At 48.2% G+C, this 18,940-nt stretch overlaps 1 pseudogene; it reads right to left on the reverse strand.

Moving 5' to 3' along the window:
* Window positions 1–5,660: 5,660 nt before the first annotated feature.
* LOC139030534 (apolipoprotein L2-like) lies at window positions 5,661–15,397 on the reverse strand (annotated as a pseudogene).
* Between the last annotated feature and the right edge of the window lie 3,543 nt (window positions 15,398–18,940).

Here is an 18,940-nt window from a genome sequence, read left to right on the forward strand (position 1 = left end):
GAAGCGTCCATCAGTGCATGAACAGATAAGAAAATAAAGCCATATATACATACAATGGGACGATCCCCTGGAGAAAAAGCCTTCCTACTTCCAGTATTCTGGCCTGGAGAATTCCATGGACTGTTTGGGGTCACAAAGAGTCGGACAACAATGGGCAACTTTCACTTTCAAATACATACAATGGAATTTTAGTCACATTGAAAAAGAAGGAAATTCTGACATGTGCTACAGCATGATGAAATTTGAGGACATTACACTAAGTGAAATGAGACAGTCACAGAATAATAAGCACAGTCGAATCTGCTTATATGAGGTCCCTAAGGGTAAGCAGGTCCAAAGAGAAAATTAGTATGGTAACTTCCAGGAGTGGTGGAGGGGGAAAGAGGGTAACCTCCAGGAGTGGTGGGAGGGGGAAGGAGGGTAACTTCCAGGAGTGGCGGGAGGGGGAAGGAGGGTAACTTCCAGGAGTGGCGGGAGGGGGAAGGAGGGTAACTTCCAGGAGTGGTGGAGGGGGAAAGAGGGTAACCTCCAGGAGTGGTGGGAGGGGGAAGGAGGGTAACTTCCAGGAGTGGTGGAGGGGGAAAGAGGGTAACCTCCAGGAGTGGTGGGAGGGGGAAGGAGGGTAACTTCCAGGAGTGGCGGGAGGGGGAAGGAGGGTAACTTCCAGGAGTGGCGGGAGGGGGAAGGAGGGTAACTTCCAGGAGTGGCGGGAGGGGGAAGGAGGGTAACTTCCAGGAGTGGTGGAGGGGGAAGGAGGGTAACTTCCAGGAGTGGCGGGAGGGGGAAGGAGGGTAACTTCCAGGAGTGGTGGGAGGGGGAAGGAGGGTAACTTCCAGGAGTGGTGGAGGGGGAAGGAGGGTAACTTCCAGGAGTGGCGGGAGGGGGAAGGAGGGTAACTTCCAGGAGTGGTGGGAGGGGGAAGGAGGGTAACTTCCAGGAGTGGTGGAGGGGGAAGGAGGGTAACTTCCAGGAGTGGTGGGAGGGGGAAGGAGGGTAACTTCCAGGAGTGGTGGGAGGGGGAAGGAGGGTAACTTCCAGGAGTGGTGAGAGGGGGAAGGAGGGTAACTTCCAGGAGTGGTGGGAGGGGGCAGGAGGGTAACTTCCAGGAGTGGTGGGAGGGGGAAGGAGGGTAACTTCCAGGAGTGGTGGGAGGGGGAAGGAGGGTAACTTCCAGGAGTGGTGGAGGGGGAAGGAGGGTAACTTCCAGGAGTGGTGGGAGGGGGACGGAGGGTAACTTCCAGGAGTGGTGGGAGGGGGAAGGAGGGTAACTTCCAGGAGTGGTGGAGGGGGAAGGAGGGTAACTTCCAGGAGTGGTGGGAGGGGGACAGAGGGTAACTTCCAGGAGTGGCGGGAGGGGGAAAGAGGGTAACTTCCAGGAGTGGTGGGAGGGGGAAGGAGGGTAACTTCCAGGAGTGGTGGGAGGGGTCAGAGGGTAACCTCCAGGAGTGGCGGGAGGGGGAAAGAGGGTAACTTCCAGGAGTGGTGGAGGGGGAAGGAGGGTAACTTCCAAGAGTGGTGGGAGGGGGACAGAGGGTAACTTCCAGGAGTGGTGGGAGGGGGAAAGAGGGTAACTTCCAGGAGTGGTGGGAGGGGGACAGAGGGTAACTTCCAGGAGTGGTGGGAGGGGGAAGGAGGGTAACCTCCAGGAGTGGTGGGAGGGGGAAAGAGGGTAACTTCCAGGAGTGGTGGGAAGGGGAAAGAGGGAGTTAATGTTTAATGGTGGCAGTGTTTCCGTTCTGCAAAATGTAATATGTTCTGTGGAGCAGTGGTGGGGCTGGTTGCTGAGCTGTATACTTTAAAATGGCTAAAAATGGTAAATTTGATGTTATGTATATTTTATCATAATCAAACATTTTTAAAAAATCCTTGTAAAGCCCAACATTTGTGGAAAAATACAACAGCACCTCAATCCTTTACAATTTGCAAAACATTTTCACACACGTAACAATATATTGTACAACACCCAATGGTGGAAGCATTTATTAGTCCTGTGTCACAATGAAAACTAAGGTTCAGACTTGACCCAAAGTGGGGAAGCTGGCTGAAATGAATTGAGTGAAAGTCGCTCAGTTGTGTCTGACTCTTTGCAATCCATGGACTATACAGTCCATGGAATTCTCAGGCCAGAATACTGGAGTGGGTAGCCTTTCCCTTCTCCAGGTGATCTTTCCAACCCAGGGATCGAACCCAGGTCTCCCGCATTGTGGGCAGATTCTTAACCATCTGAGCCACCAGGGCAACCCAAGAATACTGGAGTAACTAGCCTATCCATTATCCAGCAGATCTTCCCGACCCAGGGATTGAACTGGGGTCTCCTGCATTGCAGGCGGATTCTTTACCAACTGAGCTCTCAGGGTAAGCTGACTGGTTTCTCTGAATCTCATTTTGATATCTTCTCTGGACTATGCTATTTCCCCAGCAGAAGAGAAATTATTAAATCTTCAGATATGCAAAAAATACTATTTCCTTCTGTAAATCCTCCATGTTAGCTGGATCTGAGTCACAAACATTAAACTTGTCCACTAAACTTTTCCAATTTATCTGGCATATGAGGTGAGCCTGGTGGCCCGAGTCCCTAGTGGCCATAGGGAGCAGATCTGGTCCAGGTCCATGGAGACCCACTGCAACTGGCACCAGGTGTTAGCTCACTCCTGGAACAGAACCAACCTCGGGGGAAAGCTGCCTGAACTCTTCCCACAATCTCTGCCCACAGAGATTCTGGGCCCCGTTCTGCTGTGTCCATGTCTCCCCCTCGCATGTGGGTGGGGAGAGAATTTGCCATCATGCAGTCCTCCTGGAATTCACCTACCCCAGGTTTTTGCTGTGACTTGTTTTCCTTGTTCATAGAAAGAGTGTGTAGCTTCCAGTGTCACTGAGTAAGACAAGTAGAGACAAGGATTGGCATACAGTAGTGCTCAGTCAACAAGAAGTGCTACTTTCTGGGCTCCAGGTGTCTGCATTACCTTCTTTTTTCTTTCAAAGCCCCATTGCATTGTCTGCTATTCTCTTCATTCCCATACAAGGATGAGAAAGCAGACTTAGAGGATTCTGTCATCGAATCACTTGTGCCCAAAATCACAAGGCTGGGCTCACCACCTCCCCTACTTTTACCCACTAATTCTCACCACCATCATTCAGCTCTTGAATCAGAGACATTTAAAAATTAGTAATTGCAGACTCTTAAGACAAAAAAGCACAGTTGCAAAAATACTCCAGACAGTAGTCATCAAGTCCATCTGTCGACTGCAACTCCCCACCCTTGTGCCAGCCACAACCTCAGGGATTTTGCTTGGCAGCAGAACTTGTCCTGCAAACATCAGCATCAGCAGCTTATGTCCTGCAAATGTCCGTTTGTCCAAATACTGCACACTCACGTTCTGTCCCCCAGCACTCAGAGTTCAGGTTGGAATAGATGCCCCTGAGCACAGACACACAGGGGTCAGAGGGCAAATGTGCAGCTGCACCACCTCCCCCCCCCCCCCCGCACGCCCCATCTTGTAGTCCCTGACACCTCAGGAACTTCTGGGATTCAAGGATGCCTCCTCCCTGGAGCTTGGGGTCCTCTGGGGACAGCCGGCTCCTGGTGTCATCCCTGAAAGAGATAATTAAACATACATCCCCTCCCCCCATCCTATCCCTCCAGGTCAACACAGAGTGCCAGACTGGGCTCCCCGTGATACACAGCAACTTCCCACCAGCTATCCATCTTATTCCTCATAGTGTACATATGTTGACACTATTTTCTCCATGCCTCCCACTCTCTCCCTCCTCCACTGTGTCTACAAGTCCATTCTTTACATCTGTGTCTCCATTCCCTCCCAGTAAATAGGCTCCTCAATACCATTATTTTTTAGGTTTCATATATATAAGCATTAATATATTATATTTGCTTTTCTCTTTCTGACTTACTTCACTACATATAACAGGTCCTAGGTTCATCACCTTACTAGAACTGACTCAAATTCACTATTTTTAGGGCTGAGTAATATTCCATTGTATATATGTACCACATCTTCTTGATCCATTCACCTGTCAATGGACATCAAAGTTGCTTCAATGTCCTGGCTATTGTAAACAGTGCTGCTATGTACCTTAAGATATATGTGCATTTTTCGATTACAGTTTTCTCAGGGTATATGCCCAGTAATGGGGCTGATGGGTCATTTGTTGTTGTTCAGTTGCTCAGCTGTGTCTCTTTGTGACCCCATGGACTGCAGCACACCAGGCTTCCTTGTCCATATCTACATCCTGGAGTTTGCTCAAACCCATGTCCACTGACTCCACGATGTCATCCAACCATCTCATCCTCTGCTGCACCCTTCTCCTCCTCCCTTTCCCAGTGTTAAGGTCTTTCCCAATGTGTTGGTCCATCAAGTGGCCAAAGTATTGGAACTTTAGCTTCAGCATTAGTCCTTTCAATGAGTATTCAGGGTTGATTTCCATTAGTATTGACTAGTTTGATCTCCTTGCTGTCCAAGGGACTCTCAAGAGTCTTCTTCAGCACCACAGTTCAAGAGCATCAATTCTTTGGCGCCTAGCCTTCTTTATGGTTAAACCCTCACATCCATACATGACTAGTGGAAAAGCCATGGTTTTGACTATACAGACCATTGTCGGCCAAGTGATGTTTCTGCTTTTTAATATGCTGTCTAGGTTTGTCATAGCTTTTCTTCCAAGGAGCAAGCTCCTTTTAATTTCATGGCTGCAGTCACCATATGCAGTGATTGTGGAGCCCAAGAAAATAAAGTCTGTCTCTATTTCTATTTTTTCCCCCATCTATTTGCTATGAAGTGATGGCACAGGATGCCATGATCTTAGTTTTTTGAATGTTGAGTTTTAAGCCAGCTTTTTCACTCTTTTCTTTCACCTTCATCAAGAGGCTCTTTAGTTCCTCTCCAATTTCTGCCATTAGGGTGGTATCATCTGCATAGTTCAGGTTATTGATATTTCTCCTCAGGGATCAAACCCACATCTCCTGCATTGGTATGCAGATTCTTCACTACTGAGCCACCTGCGAAGCCCACATGTATACATATACAGGTACATGTAAAACTGAATCACTTTACTGTACGTGTGAAAGTAACAGAATATTGTAAGTCAACTATACTTCAATTAGAAAAAAAAAAAAAGAAAGAACAAAGACACTGACTAATTAAGATAAACGTGCTGGGATCAAAGGTGAGCTGATGCTGGAAAAGTAGGGCTAGAGACCACCACCAGGGGGAGACTCTTCTTGTTGGGACAGCAAAGCCTGGGGAGAGCGATAGAGGAGCCTCAGATGCCTCTCCTGGGCCTCAATAATCTTAACTCTTTGACTTTCTCCCATTTTAAAGCCTCTCATATTCCTGGCCTCTCGTTGCTAGTTCCCCTGCCTCTCTGTTCTGCCCCCAGTGTGTTCTTTAGTCCAAAATAAGTGGTATCTCCCCTCCTGTCACTCTCCTCCCTTAGTCCAGGCTGCAGGCTCCTTCCTTCTCTCTCCCCATCTCCCACCTGCATGCATTCCTCCCCTGCCGGGCTCTGCTACAGAAATGTCAGATCCCTAACACCCAGCTCCATCAGTGTTGTCTCCCCCCTGTTTTTCCTTCTAACAAGGTGCTCCGAACCTTCACCTCACATGTGTGCCTGGTCCCTGCACTGTCCTGGGGCGGGGGAGTCAGGCCCTACTGCAGGCTCCCATAGGTGCGGGCAAGCTCTTCCAAATGCTTCTCCAAGACCTGCGCCTGCTGCCTCCGCCTTTCAACTGACTCTGTCTTTGCCCTCTCATGCAAGTGCTTTGCCTATTTCCCCAGGAAGGACACACCCGTCAAATGGAAGACATCTGCAGTGACTGGCATGCACCATCTGGGCTCCTTCGGACACTGCAAGAGCTATCCTTCCAAAAGCTTTCCTGACTTTGCCAATCTGGACTGAGACTTGAGTAGCGGGCATGAGGCACTGAGAACTGGCTGCTAAGTGAGGATCAGCTTTGGCCAGCTTGAAGTTTTGGACGTTCTTCCCAATGCCTTTCATGGCTTGGGGGAGTTTCTTTGTGGAGGAAACAATCTGGGGTGTGATCTTCTGTAGAAGCCCCAAAGTCACCTCCTTCTCATTGATGCCAGCTGACACAAGGTGACTGGCTTCAGTTTCTGCTGATGTCCTGCTTTTACTTTCCACCATGATGGTGGACACACCAGTCACATCAGCCGCTTCTCCCAGCCCTATCCCACCAACAGTGTCAGACTGGCCCCTGCTGACATGGGTGCCAGAGCCAGGCCAAGGACACTCAGGAAGCAAGACGCAGAGCCAGCGGAGGCGGTGGCCACCTGGGAGATGGTGCAGTCCCTGTGCACTTTGTCACCCTTGTCTGCCAGGGCACGGGGCTTTTTATGCCCTCTTCAAGTTTCTGTTTCACCTGAGGAAGCTTCTCCAAAAGCCTCTTTCTGTCCAACTGGCCTCGTTGGAGCCTGTCAGTCCCCCATGGCCAAGGTTCTGTGCAGCTTGTTCAGATATTTACGTAGTCTATCTGCCTCTTCCCTGTAACAGTGAACGTCAAGGTATTAAGAAAGACTATGTTAGTCTGTAAAATAGGTTCAGCAAGAGCTCTTCTGCATAATTTATGTTATCATAAATTACCAGGAAAGAATTTTACAAATGAAAACATTTTTTTCTACATTAAACACATATTTGGGCACTGTAGATGCTCCATGTACATATCCAATCCTGGAATAAAGCAGCAAAAATCACCTTAGGATACTCTTAAGAGAAGTATTTGATAAAGACATCTCACAGGCAGATCAACACCATCACTTCTAAAGTGTGTGTAGAGTGGGAACTCCACAGATAAACAAAGGCAAGTGGGATTAGAGAAGAAAAACTGTCACTCAAGGGCCTGAGTTGTGAAAGAAAAATTTAAAACAACTCCATTTTAGATAGCATTACAATTCTGAGCGAGAACCCCTCCCGAGAAGAAGAGAAAAAAACTTCGTCAAACCAACCAATCAGAAGGAGACGAGTTACCCTCCACCCCTAGGCAATCTAGAAGGGCGGGAGAAGTCCCTCACCCCACTCCCATCCCACCAAGACTCCCGGCTTCCCCGGCTGCACAGTATAAACTAGCCAATCCCCCTAAGTTTTCCTTCCCGCGCACTGTATGAATTAGCCAATCCCCCTAAGCTTCCCTTCCCGCCGTCCCTGCTAGACAGTATAAAAAAGACTCGCCGCTTTCATTCAGGGCTCCTTCACCATTGTGTGAAGAGAGTCCCTGCTCGAGCTTGTAATAAAGTTCCTCACTGCTTTTGCATCGATACGCGGCTCCTGTCGTGTTTGGGGGAATTCCGCAATCCGGGTACAACAGAGTGTGTAGTGAGGAGTCAACATTTTTTACCCTTGGCTACTGGGAAGTGGTTCCTAAGCCCCTAGAATATTCTGGCTGATACGAGTATCCTTGTTGCCTGGGCCATTGGACAGTCTGACAAGGTGATGAGTAGCCTCTGGGTCACGTGGTATCAGTTCTGACCTCTGGAACAGTTGGACTCTAGGGCATTAGTCTGACCTTCAGGAGGGACTGGAGACCACAGGGCAGGATAATTTTTTAAACAGGGTGAGTGTCCTTGGAGGGCAGTGTTCTGTCTGCCGTGCCGCATACTGAATCCAGGACATTAATGTGTCCTGAGGACAATGGAGGCTTCGTGTGTGAAACACGCCCAAACTCTGCCCTGTGGCTGATGGGAAAGTGCATCCCTCCATGTGATAAACTGTAACTGGGATCATGAGAGCTTTCAGTGAGTCTGTGCATCCCTTGAGGGAATTCTTAAACTTGAAGTAAGTTGTGGGAACCTCCCAAATTTGCCTTTGTTGTCAAATGTAAGGACAGTCCAAGGAATTGTGCCCCCAGAATTTTCAGACTGGCTAACTCTCTGTGCTTGGAATTTGAAAAATATCAAAACTCAGAGTTAAAAGGACCCTTAGTGTTAATTTTGCCTGGCATCTGCTCTCCCCCAAGCCTGAGTTCCTTGACCTTTCCGGAGGAAGATCACTGGGTCCATCCTCTGCCCCAGTTGACAGGGAAGCAGGAGATGTGCTGTGAGCCCTGGTTCCTCTTGGACTCTCCAGCCTACCTCCCTGACTCCTGACCCATCACCCAGCACCCTGATGTCTTGGATATCAGCAGCCTAACTGACACTTTACCTGAGACAGCTTCACAAGCCTGCTCTCCAAGGCCATGTGCAACTTTGTGGAACCTCTAAAGATTCAATAGGCTGCAGTCCATGGGGTCGCTAAGAGTCGGACACAACTGAGTGACTTCACTTTCACGCTCACTTTCACGCATTGGAGAAGGAAATGGCAGCCCACTCCAGTGTTCTTGCCTGGAGAATCCCAGGGACGGGGGAGCCTGGTGGGCTGCCGTCTGTGGGGTCGCACAGAGTCGAACACGACTGAAGTGACTTAGCTAGCTAGATAGCTAAAGATTCAAGAGACTTGAGGAAACACCCATCTGAATGGCTGAGCCTGAAGAGACCTGCACTTGCACAGCTAGTGGAGGAAGCATTTTCCTCTTGGGTGGGGATGTGTGAGGCTCCTCAGAATCCCTCAAATGACACACAGTCGCAGCCACTCACTGTGACCCTGGAGGGCTCACTGAGCCACACGGCCTTCCACTGTCAGGGCAGCTGCATGCAGATTAGAAGAGGGTCCCAGATGGAGGGAGAAGCTAGGTCCCAGGCAGGGTGTGGAGGACACAGTCACCCAGGGCCCTCTAGCCCAGCATGAGGGGATCCTGTCAGGGAGGGAAGAAATGTCCCCCCTCCCAATCAGGGGATCTCTAATAGGGTCACTGCCACTTCAGTTCTGTGTCCTCGGGGCCCATTCTCCTCACTCTAGTCCTGGTCCGGCTGCCCAAGCCTGCCTACTCGTCCTCCAACCTGGACCCTCTGCTCCACCCTGACCCTGGGTCTGACCCTGGTCCAGGCCTCCCTGGTCCTTATGTCTGTACTTGGTTCCCCACCTCTGACCTGCAGTTCACTCTGAGGCCATCAGCATAGTCCATCAAACTGAATTGCTATTCCTCTTGGACACAGGCAAGTCTGAGACTCTAACATATAAGCCCAGAGCCCCAGAGTTGGGCAGGGCTAGAGCCAGGACCCCATCAGCTCCATCCAGTTCCTCTCCAGCCTCTCTGCCATGTGGGCAAGTTGGATCCTGCAGGGCTGGTATAGTCCCTAAGATGGGGAACGAAAGCACTCTACTCAGAATCCTCAGGAACAAAAAGTGATGCTGGTGTCAGGATTTCCTGACTTGTCCCAAAGGATATCCTTCCTGGTTCTCATCTCCTGGAAGAAGGCTCTTGACCCCTGTGTCTTTCCAACAAGCTTTTAAAATTTAACATTAATTGAGTATCTACTCTATACCAGCTATCATATGAAACAATTTGCATGCATGATATCAGTGTCCTCACAATAAAACTGAACAGATAAAGAAACTGAAGCAGAGAGTAGTTCAGTAACTTGCCCAAGTCACATAACCTGCTCTTCTCGCAGGTTTCTCTCTCTCCTCAACCTGAGGCTACATACTGCCTGCAAATGACGTGGAGGAAATATTCCTCATGCATTCTTGAGATGGAACATCCTCAACCCCATTCATAGGATGCTGCCTGGAGGAGATGTGCCTGCCAGGAAGAAGCTAGCCTGGGTGAGATCTTCTTTGGGGGATCTGGGTGACTTAGGTGATATTCTTGGCACACCTGTGTGGGTTACCTGGGCAAATCAGCCTCAGCCACAAAACTCTCTCAGGGTTTCTCTTTAGTGAGTAGGAAATGCAGTTCTTCCTTGCTCACTCTTTCAAGAAATGTTCAATGACATCCTTAAAAAAGCTTTTGCCTTCTAGACAGAAAAATAAAAAGATTAGAAAAAATTATGATGGAAGGTAAATGGTACCGAGTTTAGAGCGGTTAAAGTTCATCCTCCTGAGCAGTAGTCATCTTAGGTACTGATGATGGACTCACCTGGGGTTTTGGGTGGACTGTTCTTCCTCCCAAATTCATAAGATGAAGCCCTGAAGGCCCCTCCACACTTGCAATGACTGTATGAAGATAGGGACTTTAAGGTGGTAATTATAATGATATGACACCATCCATAATTGTACCACCTTAATCCAGTAAGATCAGTGTCCTTATTAGAAAAAAAACGAATCTCTCTTCCTCTCTCTGTCCTGCAGCATGAAGACTTATTAATTTTTCTCTTTTTCCTGTGTCACTAAGGGAGAAAGGAATACAGGGCTCACGTGGAGGGAACCCAAAACACTAAATCTGTGTATTGACTGATTGGGGTGGGGGTGGATGGGGGAATAACTGAGCACTTGGGTGTCTGCAGGGAAGCATTTGAGGTCAATAGAGTCAGTACCTGCCTGAGGTATCGCACCTGATAAGCAAGTGCTTATATATGAGAGCACTTGGCAGGTGTCTAAACACAGAACAGGGAAGGGGGGATTCAGGAGGAGGGGAGAGGTTTCCACTGAAATGAACACATTCCAGGTAGAGGGGATAGCACCACACTAGGTAGGACCTACTGCCTAGTAGTGGCCCGGGACATGGACACATGTTATATTTGATCCTCATCACAACGTAGGGAAATTCTTTTCCAATTTTACAGGTGAGGTAAGGTAAGGCACTCCATGTCACACAGGTGACAGGTGGCAAAAGCCAGACTGGGGTTCAGTTCAGAGTCGGCTGACGCCTGCAGGGCAGTTGGGCTGGAGGCAGGGAGAGAACTGGAGGAAATGGCCTCTGTGGTTATGCTCTAGGATCTGGGAGCAGGAGGAAGCTTGGACAAAGGAAGAGGACAGGAGGAGCTCAGGGATGCTGGGGGACCCCCTCTCTGCCCCACCTGGCTTTGGAGGCTCCCCCTGCTGTCCCTCTGACGATGGCTGTCCTGGCTTCACTTCTGAGTCACTTACTGGACAACAGGGGGAGAAAGTGAATCCCTTAGACTTGTCTCCCTGAATAGAGGTCCTGGTAGGAGGCCTTGTGGATGGATCCCTGGGTGGGGGAATCCCCTGACTCCTCTGGGGGGGCCCGAGGATGCTTATCCAGTTCCTTCTTGGTTCTTGATTCTTCTCTAGGTTAATTCAGTCAGTTGGCACCACCTCAGTTCTGGGTCACAAGTAGGAACCAGCCAGATAAGAGACAGCTGACTACCAGAGCAGTCTCCAGGACTTCTGAGCTGCTGGTGGTGGCAGGGGGTCTCAGAGATCTCCCTTCAGCTCCTTGTCTGCGTCAGGCTGGAAGGAGGTGTGGCTTCACCCTTGGGGAAGAAAAAGCAGACTATTGGCTCGATCGTGAGTGAGCAGTGACTGCAGGAAGAGTGAGGGGTGAGGTCTCTGGTGGGTTCCCCTGGGACGGCCACGAGTGCCACCAGAGACCTGACCCAGCATGGTTCTCTGTCTCCTGGGCTCTGCTTTCCACTAACTAGTTAAGGAAAGTTACTCATCCTCCCACCAGCTCCCTCCAGGCCAAGTCAGAGTCCTGATCTCCTGTTGGGGTATAAGGAACAGGTAATAAGACAGGAGATAGTCATCTGCAAAGTTATAGGAGCAATAAAGCCAGACAAAGAAGAACAGACAGGAAGGAATACTCTGGAAATTATGTGAGGCTGGGAACATTTGTGTTACTGATTGGTAATAGGTGATATTGATCTAGCATCTATGACTTGTAGACTCCTGAAACTCACCTAAACTTAGGTCAGCCCAAATTTTCACACTGATTCCAGAGCCTGGACTTCAACCCAAGTCTTTCTGATCCAAATCCTAGGTTTGTGATGACTATGCTCTGTGCCCTTTAATATACAAAAACATATACTTGTGGATATATGTTTGTCAGTAAATAGCTCTTCTCATTCATTCTGAAATGATGTCTTGCTCCCTGTGCTCAGGTCTCTGCCTTGATAAAGTTCCTGGTGCTTCAGCTCCTACAGCCCCATGTCCTCCTAATTTCTGCAAGAGTCTTTATCCCACAAGGGCCTGGAGTCCCACCAGCCCCACCCCATCCCTGCAGCCTTGCTCTGGGTGGCTAAGGACCTGAATGGTGCCCCATCCTCTCTGCTGTCCTCCCTGACTGTTAAAATTGGAGCTCTTTCTAATTATTTATGTAAATAATAGTGCAAAGTACCCCCTTCTTGTAGAAAAATTTGCATGCATTTGACTGCTTCCTTAAGTTATTTCAGAAGTAGAATAACTGTCTGAGTGGATCAACACCTAAAATTCTTTTATACTTAGAACCACACTGTTTTGGAAAGAAACTACACCAATTTACATTCACACTCATGATATATGGTGTGTCCAGCCTTTCAGTCTTGCCAGTTCTCAGTTGTTTAAGTAGCAGATCTTTATATTGACAGAATCTCTTTTGATTCTGGTTGTGACTATCTTGTGCTGTGAGATTACGAAAGAAAGCAAATGTTGCTTATGTTTATGTGCTATTTTAAGAATTAAAGAAAGCACTTATTAACTACCCCTTCTGAAACCTGGCTGAAATGATAGTAAAGATCCTTATAGTTACAGCAACAGCTATTGATGAGAGTGGTTTGTGTTTCTGATTTTGTTCTGCACTGGTATTTGCTCTAAGATTTCACAAATTAGAAAGCATATTTACTGATAAGCTGGAAGTCTGTACCCATGTATCCCTGTTTATAGCTAAGGAAGCTGAAGCATAGATGCTTTGTGATTTGCCCAAGGTCAGAAGCCTGGCTCAGCATAGACTGGATTCCAACCCACTCTTGGGCTTGAGAACCCATACTCTGCCTCTCCTCACTCTGTGGCTAATTTAAAAAAAAAAAAAAAAAAAAGCCTGAATGGTGGCAATAGGAGCCTAGAGTCTTCAACACATACTTGAGGACTGAGTGAATGGAGAAGTGATAGCTGAATAGAGAAGAGTAGAGTGAGAGAAACAGCAAGAGTGAGTGGAGGCAAGAAAAATGGTCCCATGGCAGAGTCCCAGAGAGGGACCAAGATGAGAGGGAGCCAGAGGGGAGACCAGGGGACAAGCTCACCAATACCATGGTGCATGCCATATTCACAGCAACCTTAAGTTTGCAACAAAGTGGGGAAATCAGAATGGAAAGACATCAGAAAAAAATTTCTGTTTTATGGAAATCGCAGGTCCTCATCCAATCACTCTACAAAAATGTGCCTATCAACCCTTCTCCATCTTAATATGAATGGGCAATCCAGGATCAGACATATGAGAAATATGACAACCTGGAAAAAAGAGATAAAAATGACATCAGAAGAAACATATAATTTTAAAATATTATTTATTTATTCAGCCAAGCTTGATCTTAGTTGTGGCACACAGGCTATTTTAGTTGTGGCACATGAACTCTTCGTTGAGCTTGTGGAATCTAGTTCCCTGACAAGGGATGGAACTCAGGCTGCCTGCATTGGGAGCATGGAATCTTAGCCACTGACCACCAGAGAAGTCACAAAGCAGAGAATTTTGAAAATTGAAAAATTTTGAAAACTCAAACCCATGTCTGAAGAAGATTAGAAACCTGTTTTATTCATAAAATGAGAACAAGATACATGGAAAAGGGAAATAAATAACGAAACAAACAAAAATAGATCTTGGAAACTAATAAAGTGTTTACAAAATAACTGTAAAGAAAGGATGGAAAAGAAATTCAAAGAAAGCTTGCAGAAAATTGAACAAATGACAGAAGAAATGGAGCTAAATGGGGAATAGAAAGGTTACCATCATAGTTGTTTCTGAGAAAGTTATTTGGGAATGAGCTGCAGGGGAAAAAGAGGTGTGTGTGTTTTTATGGGGTGAGATAAGACATAACCATGAAAGATGTGGATCCAGGAATCAGGAACATCAACCAGAGAGAAGGGAATCCAAGGATCCTAGCTGGGCACACAGCAGACCTAGAGAGAAACCAGTCCAGAATGGGATAAGAAGTCCAGATTCTGTGGGGACAGGGGACACGATATTGAAGGAGGAAACAGGCAGAGCTGGACTCCATTTTAGGCTAGGCTGCAAACATTAGGCTACACGCATGTTCACCCTTCCCAATGGACTCCGAACTTTGTGCCTGGTGTCTATAGAAATGGCATACCAATGGAAAACCAGACCCCCCGGATAAAAGAGCCTCAGGACTTGTACTTGGACTCTCCATCGCCTAAAAGAATATACTAATTATCTCTGTAACAGAACAAAGTGGTAGATTCCACTATGTTTATCGGGATATGGCCACAGGCCTATTGATAAATATCTACTGTTTATCTAGTCTTGTAACACACGAATCATGGGTTAACTTTGATTGTATCTTTTACTTTGTCCAGACTAGTTTCAAGGAATTTGGAGAGGTGGGTTTGAGCAAGTACACTTAGGGTATATAAAGTTTTCACAAAAACTGGTCGGGGTCCTTGGCTAAGAGGAGACTCTGCCTTGGGCCCGCAGGTGTAATAAACTGCACTCCACTATCTGCACTGTCCTTCTGAGTGAGTTTGTTTCCCAGAACACCTGGCTACAACATTTGGTGTGTTGGCCAGGAAACTCCTCACTTTGAGAAGACAAGTCCCATTTGGGACTACTCCGAGGCCTTGTGACTTGAATCTTCTAGAGGGGGGAAGGTACCTCGCCCTTCTGGAAGGATTCTGCTTCTCAATGCCCGGACCTTTCACATTAGCAAGTAGTGGACGGCAGTGGGAAAACTGAGCACTCAGGTAAGGAGGAACCCACCTGGCAGGGTGGGAGAGGGGGCCTGATCACCCCCCTGGGAGGGACTAGAAGGGGCACGGACCCACAGGAGCCTGGAATAGGCAGGTGGTGATTGCTTGGTACACAGGTCGATGAGCGTGCTAGGGCTTAGGAAAGGAATTTGTGACGGTCATTTAGGAGGTGCCATCTCAGGGAAAATTATTACTAGCAATTGCCAGGGCATTTTTAGGATAGGAAACTGGTCCTTGTATGCTCATATTCTGCCCTCCCCCAGGAGGTGTCCTGTCTGCTGTGAAATTCTTGACCCCCTCGGAATTGTCAGGCTAGAAGGAGAGGGATAAGTAAGTGAGTATGAATTGGTTTTTCTGGAGATGGCCTGGGACATGGAATATTTAATCCATTTATGTTTTCATCTGCACCTCATCAAGTCCACCAAGGCAGAATGGACTTCAAGGGACAGTCGTGGAACACGTGGTGTTCTGGTTTGGCCTTGCTGACCGGCAGGTGAAGACACACCTATCCCCCTTCTCCCTCTGGGATCTGGCAGGATTTGGACGAGGATGACCTGCCCCTCCCCCATACTGGATGATGACGCACCCGCCGGCCCAGTGCTCCACCAGGACCAGAGGCCGCCTTAATGCCCAATCCAGGGCCAGGTGAAATTCCTGCAGCAGCCGCTGCTTCTCCGCCAGCTCTCCCGGAGGTCATAGAGCCGCTACCTCGGCGGGCTCTGATCCCGGTGGCAGAAGCCTCTGGCCAACACTTCCAGGATCCGGCTCCAGCTGAACTGCCCAAGCTATACCTGCCTCTCCCGGTGAGTACTGACAGGAAGGGGAGGGATTAAGCAGAGACTGCGCTCTGCCAGAGAGCCAGAGGGAACGAAAGAGAACAGACAAGAGATTTACTGTGCTAGTTGCTGCTCTGGAAAAGTCTATCTCGGGATACCTCTGCCCCAGGGACAGGACGGTCCTTCAACTGGTCCTAACGGAGGCCCTGGGCCCCGTTACAGCCAAACCAGTGTGCCCGGTGCCGAGCTTTTGGCACTGGAAGAATGAATGCCCTAAGGCAAGGAAGGAAGAGGAAGCTCCCGCAGTTGTGGGGCTTGCTAACTTGTGGATTAAATAGGGCTGCTGGGGCTCACAGATATCAGGGCCCCGAGAGCCCATGGTAACCTTAAAAGTGGGGGACCAAAACATTGACTTCATGGTGGATACAGGAGCAGAACTGTCGGTAGTAACAAAACCTGTGGCACCACTGTCCAGAAAGACTACCGCTGTAACTGGGGTATCGGGAGAAGAGATGATTAAATCGTTTTGCCAGCCCAGAAAACGTCAGATGAGGGGGACGCCAAGTGATTCATGAATTCCTCTACCTTCCTGAGTGCCCAGTACCCCTGCTGGGAAGAGACTTGCTCTCCAAACTAGGAGCACAAGTGACTTTCTCCCCTGAGGAGAGACCAGTGCCCTTCCAGATGGGCACTATCACTTATTTGCTCTCTCTCTCAATACCACCCCAAGATGAGTAGAGGTTACATGAGCCTCTGAAGGAAGAACCGGGTGGGCTGGAAGAGCATGAGAGAGAGCTAACTCAATTATTCCCTGAGGTCTGGGTGGAAGACAACCCCTCCTCTCCCCAGGCTGGCTAAACATCAAGCCCAGTGATAATAGAACTCAAACCAGGCACCATCCCGGTTAGAAAGCGCCAGTACCTGCTACCAATAGAGGCCCGGGCGGGCATACTGCCCCACATCAATAGATTGAAACAAGCAGGCATTCTCTATAGTAGAGTGCCAGTCAGCTTGGAATATGCTGGTCCTGCCAGTCAAAAAGGAAGAAGGACAGGACTATAGGCCTGTACAAGATCTCAGGCTAGTCAACCAGGCTCATGTGACTTTACACTCCACTGTTCCAAACCCCTATACCTTACTCAGCCTCCTCCCACCAGGGACTAAAGTTTATACTTGCCTAGATCTCAAGAATGCCTTTTTCTGCGTACACCTCGCCCCAGCGTCACAGCCCATCTTTGCCTTTGAATGGGAAGATCCAGTCAGGGGCACCAAACAACAGTTCACCTGGACTCCTGCACAAGGGTTTAGGAATGCTCCAGCCATCTTTGGGGAAGCCTTGGCTTCTGACCTGGACTCATTCCATCTGGAAGAGTTTGGATGTTGGCTCCTACAGTACATGGATGACCTGCTGCTGGCTGCTGAGACCAAGGAAAAATGTTGGGAAGGGACAAAAGCCCTGCTCCAGCTGTTGATGGAAACAGGTTACTAGGTGTCAAAGAAGAAGGTGCAGATCTACAAAGAGGAGGTAGGGTATCTGGGGTTTGTTTTAAAGAAGGGCACAAGGTTCCAGACCCTAATTGGGTCCTGTATACTGATGGCACTAGCCTGATAAAACAAGGACAACGGCTGTCAGGTTAGCCAAAGTGGAAGGGGCCATCAAGACTAAAAAGGGATGGTGGGAATTACCAAGTGGCAAATTATTGGTACTGGAGGAGCTGGCACACACTCTGGTAAGCCAAACATACCAAGCGACCTACCTAGGCCATGCTGCCTGCTCACAGGTTAATGCTGCCTCTCAGGTATTCAGACAAAATCCTCCGGATATTCAGCTGAAAGGCACACTGCCCCTTGAACACCTGGGAGTGGACTTCACTGAAATGAAACCTCACCAACACTACCATTACCTGCTGGTCATGCTATATATGTTCTCGGGATGGGTAGAAGCTTTTCCTACCTGGACTGAAAGCATCAGAAGTAGCCTGGTGCCTGCTTAGGGAAATAGTTCCCAGATTTGGATATCCTACCAGCACTGGATCAGACAATGGCCCGGCTTTTGTAGCTGATTTAGTACAACAAGTAAGCAAAACTTTAAACATCAAATGGAAATTGCACACTGCATATAGGCCCAAAGTTCTGAGATGGTGGAATGAACCAACTGGACACTTAACGAGACTCTCCAAGTGGATAATAGAGACTGACTCCTCCTGGGTGGACTTGCTTCCAATGGCTCCGCTCAGACTCGGGATGACCCCACAGTCCCAAGGCTGTTCCCCATACGAAATTGTGTATAGGAGGCCCCCTCTCATAATAAAACAGGTGTCAACAAATTTGCCTCAGGTAAGGGGGGGGGGATAGGATTTCGCAGCAGATGGAACTGGATAAGGTAATAAATTGGGTAACTAAGTTTGTACAAGAAAGGGTGCCATTCCCCTTTGGGGAACAGATTCATGAGTTTATGCGTGGTGACCAAGTATGGGTCAAAGATTGGAAACTTGATTTACTAGCCCCTTGGTGGAAGGGCCCTTAAATGTTATTCTAACTACCCCTATGGCAGTTAAAGTTGCAGGTATTGCCCCTTGGAACCATCACATGAGGGTGAAGAGAGCATACTATGCAGACCCAGAAAACGTTGAGTGTACTGCACAGAGGGACCCCGCTGACCCTCGAGAGACTAAGACCATCCTTAAGAAGAAGGAAAAGAAGATCCCAGACGAGCCCCTTGGGGATGAAGCCGCATAAACTCCTGTTGCTTGGTCTCATCAACATGCACATTCCTACACCAACTTCCACAGTACCTCCTACTGTTGGGTATGTGGGGCTATGCCTCTGTCTGTGATGGATGGACTTACCTGGGGGCTGTCACCGCTCTGCCAAAGAGATTTTAAACCACTCTCTTTTCTGGGACACAATTGTAATCTCTCCCTGCTCTCTGGGTGTAAGCCAGACCTACAGTCAATAGACTTGGGTTATGGGGTTACATTTGATATAAATGCCAGTGTAACAAAAGCCTAACCTGCAACAAGCCCCAGTAAATCTACCTTATTTACATTCTAGGTGGACAAGATCTGTGTTTCAGTATGAGTGAGTTTTAGTATGAGTGTGAGCAGTATGAGTATCTTGCTGCCTTTTTCGTACCCTCTGTAGGGACAACAGATATAATGATTAAAGTAGAGGCCTTGACCGATTTCACAAAACAGGCCTTCCTAGATAGAACAAAAGCCATCCAAGCCTTAAATGAAGAGCAAATCCAAATGAGAAAAGTGGTAATTCAAAGTAGAATAGCTTTGGACATACTCACAGCTGCTCAAGGAGGGACCTATGCTATAATTAAGGTTGAATGTTGTATATGCATTCCTGACTTATCTGGCAATGTATCAACTGCTTTAGATGACATGAAAAACCAGGTAAAATCAATATCAAATGAAAACATTCCTTTCTGGACTTCGGTCCTATCTTGGGTGAAG

The sequence above is a fragment of the Odocoileus virginianus genome, chromosome 23 (genome assembly GCF_023699985.2).
Source record: "Odocoileus virginianus isolate 20LAN1187 ecotype Illinois chromosome 23, Ovbor_1.2, whole genome shotgun sequence".
NCBI classification, from domain to species: Eukaryota; Metazoa; Chordata; class Mammalia; order Artiodactyla; family Cervidae; genus Odocoileus; species Odocoileus virginianus.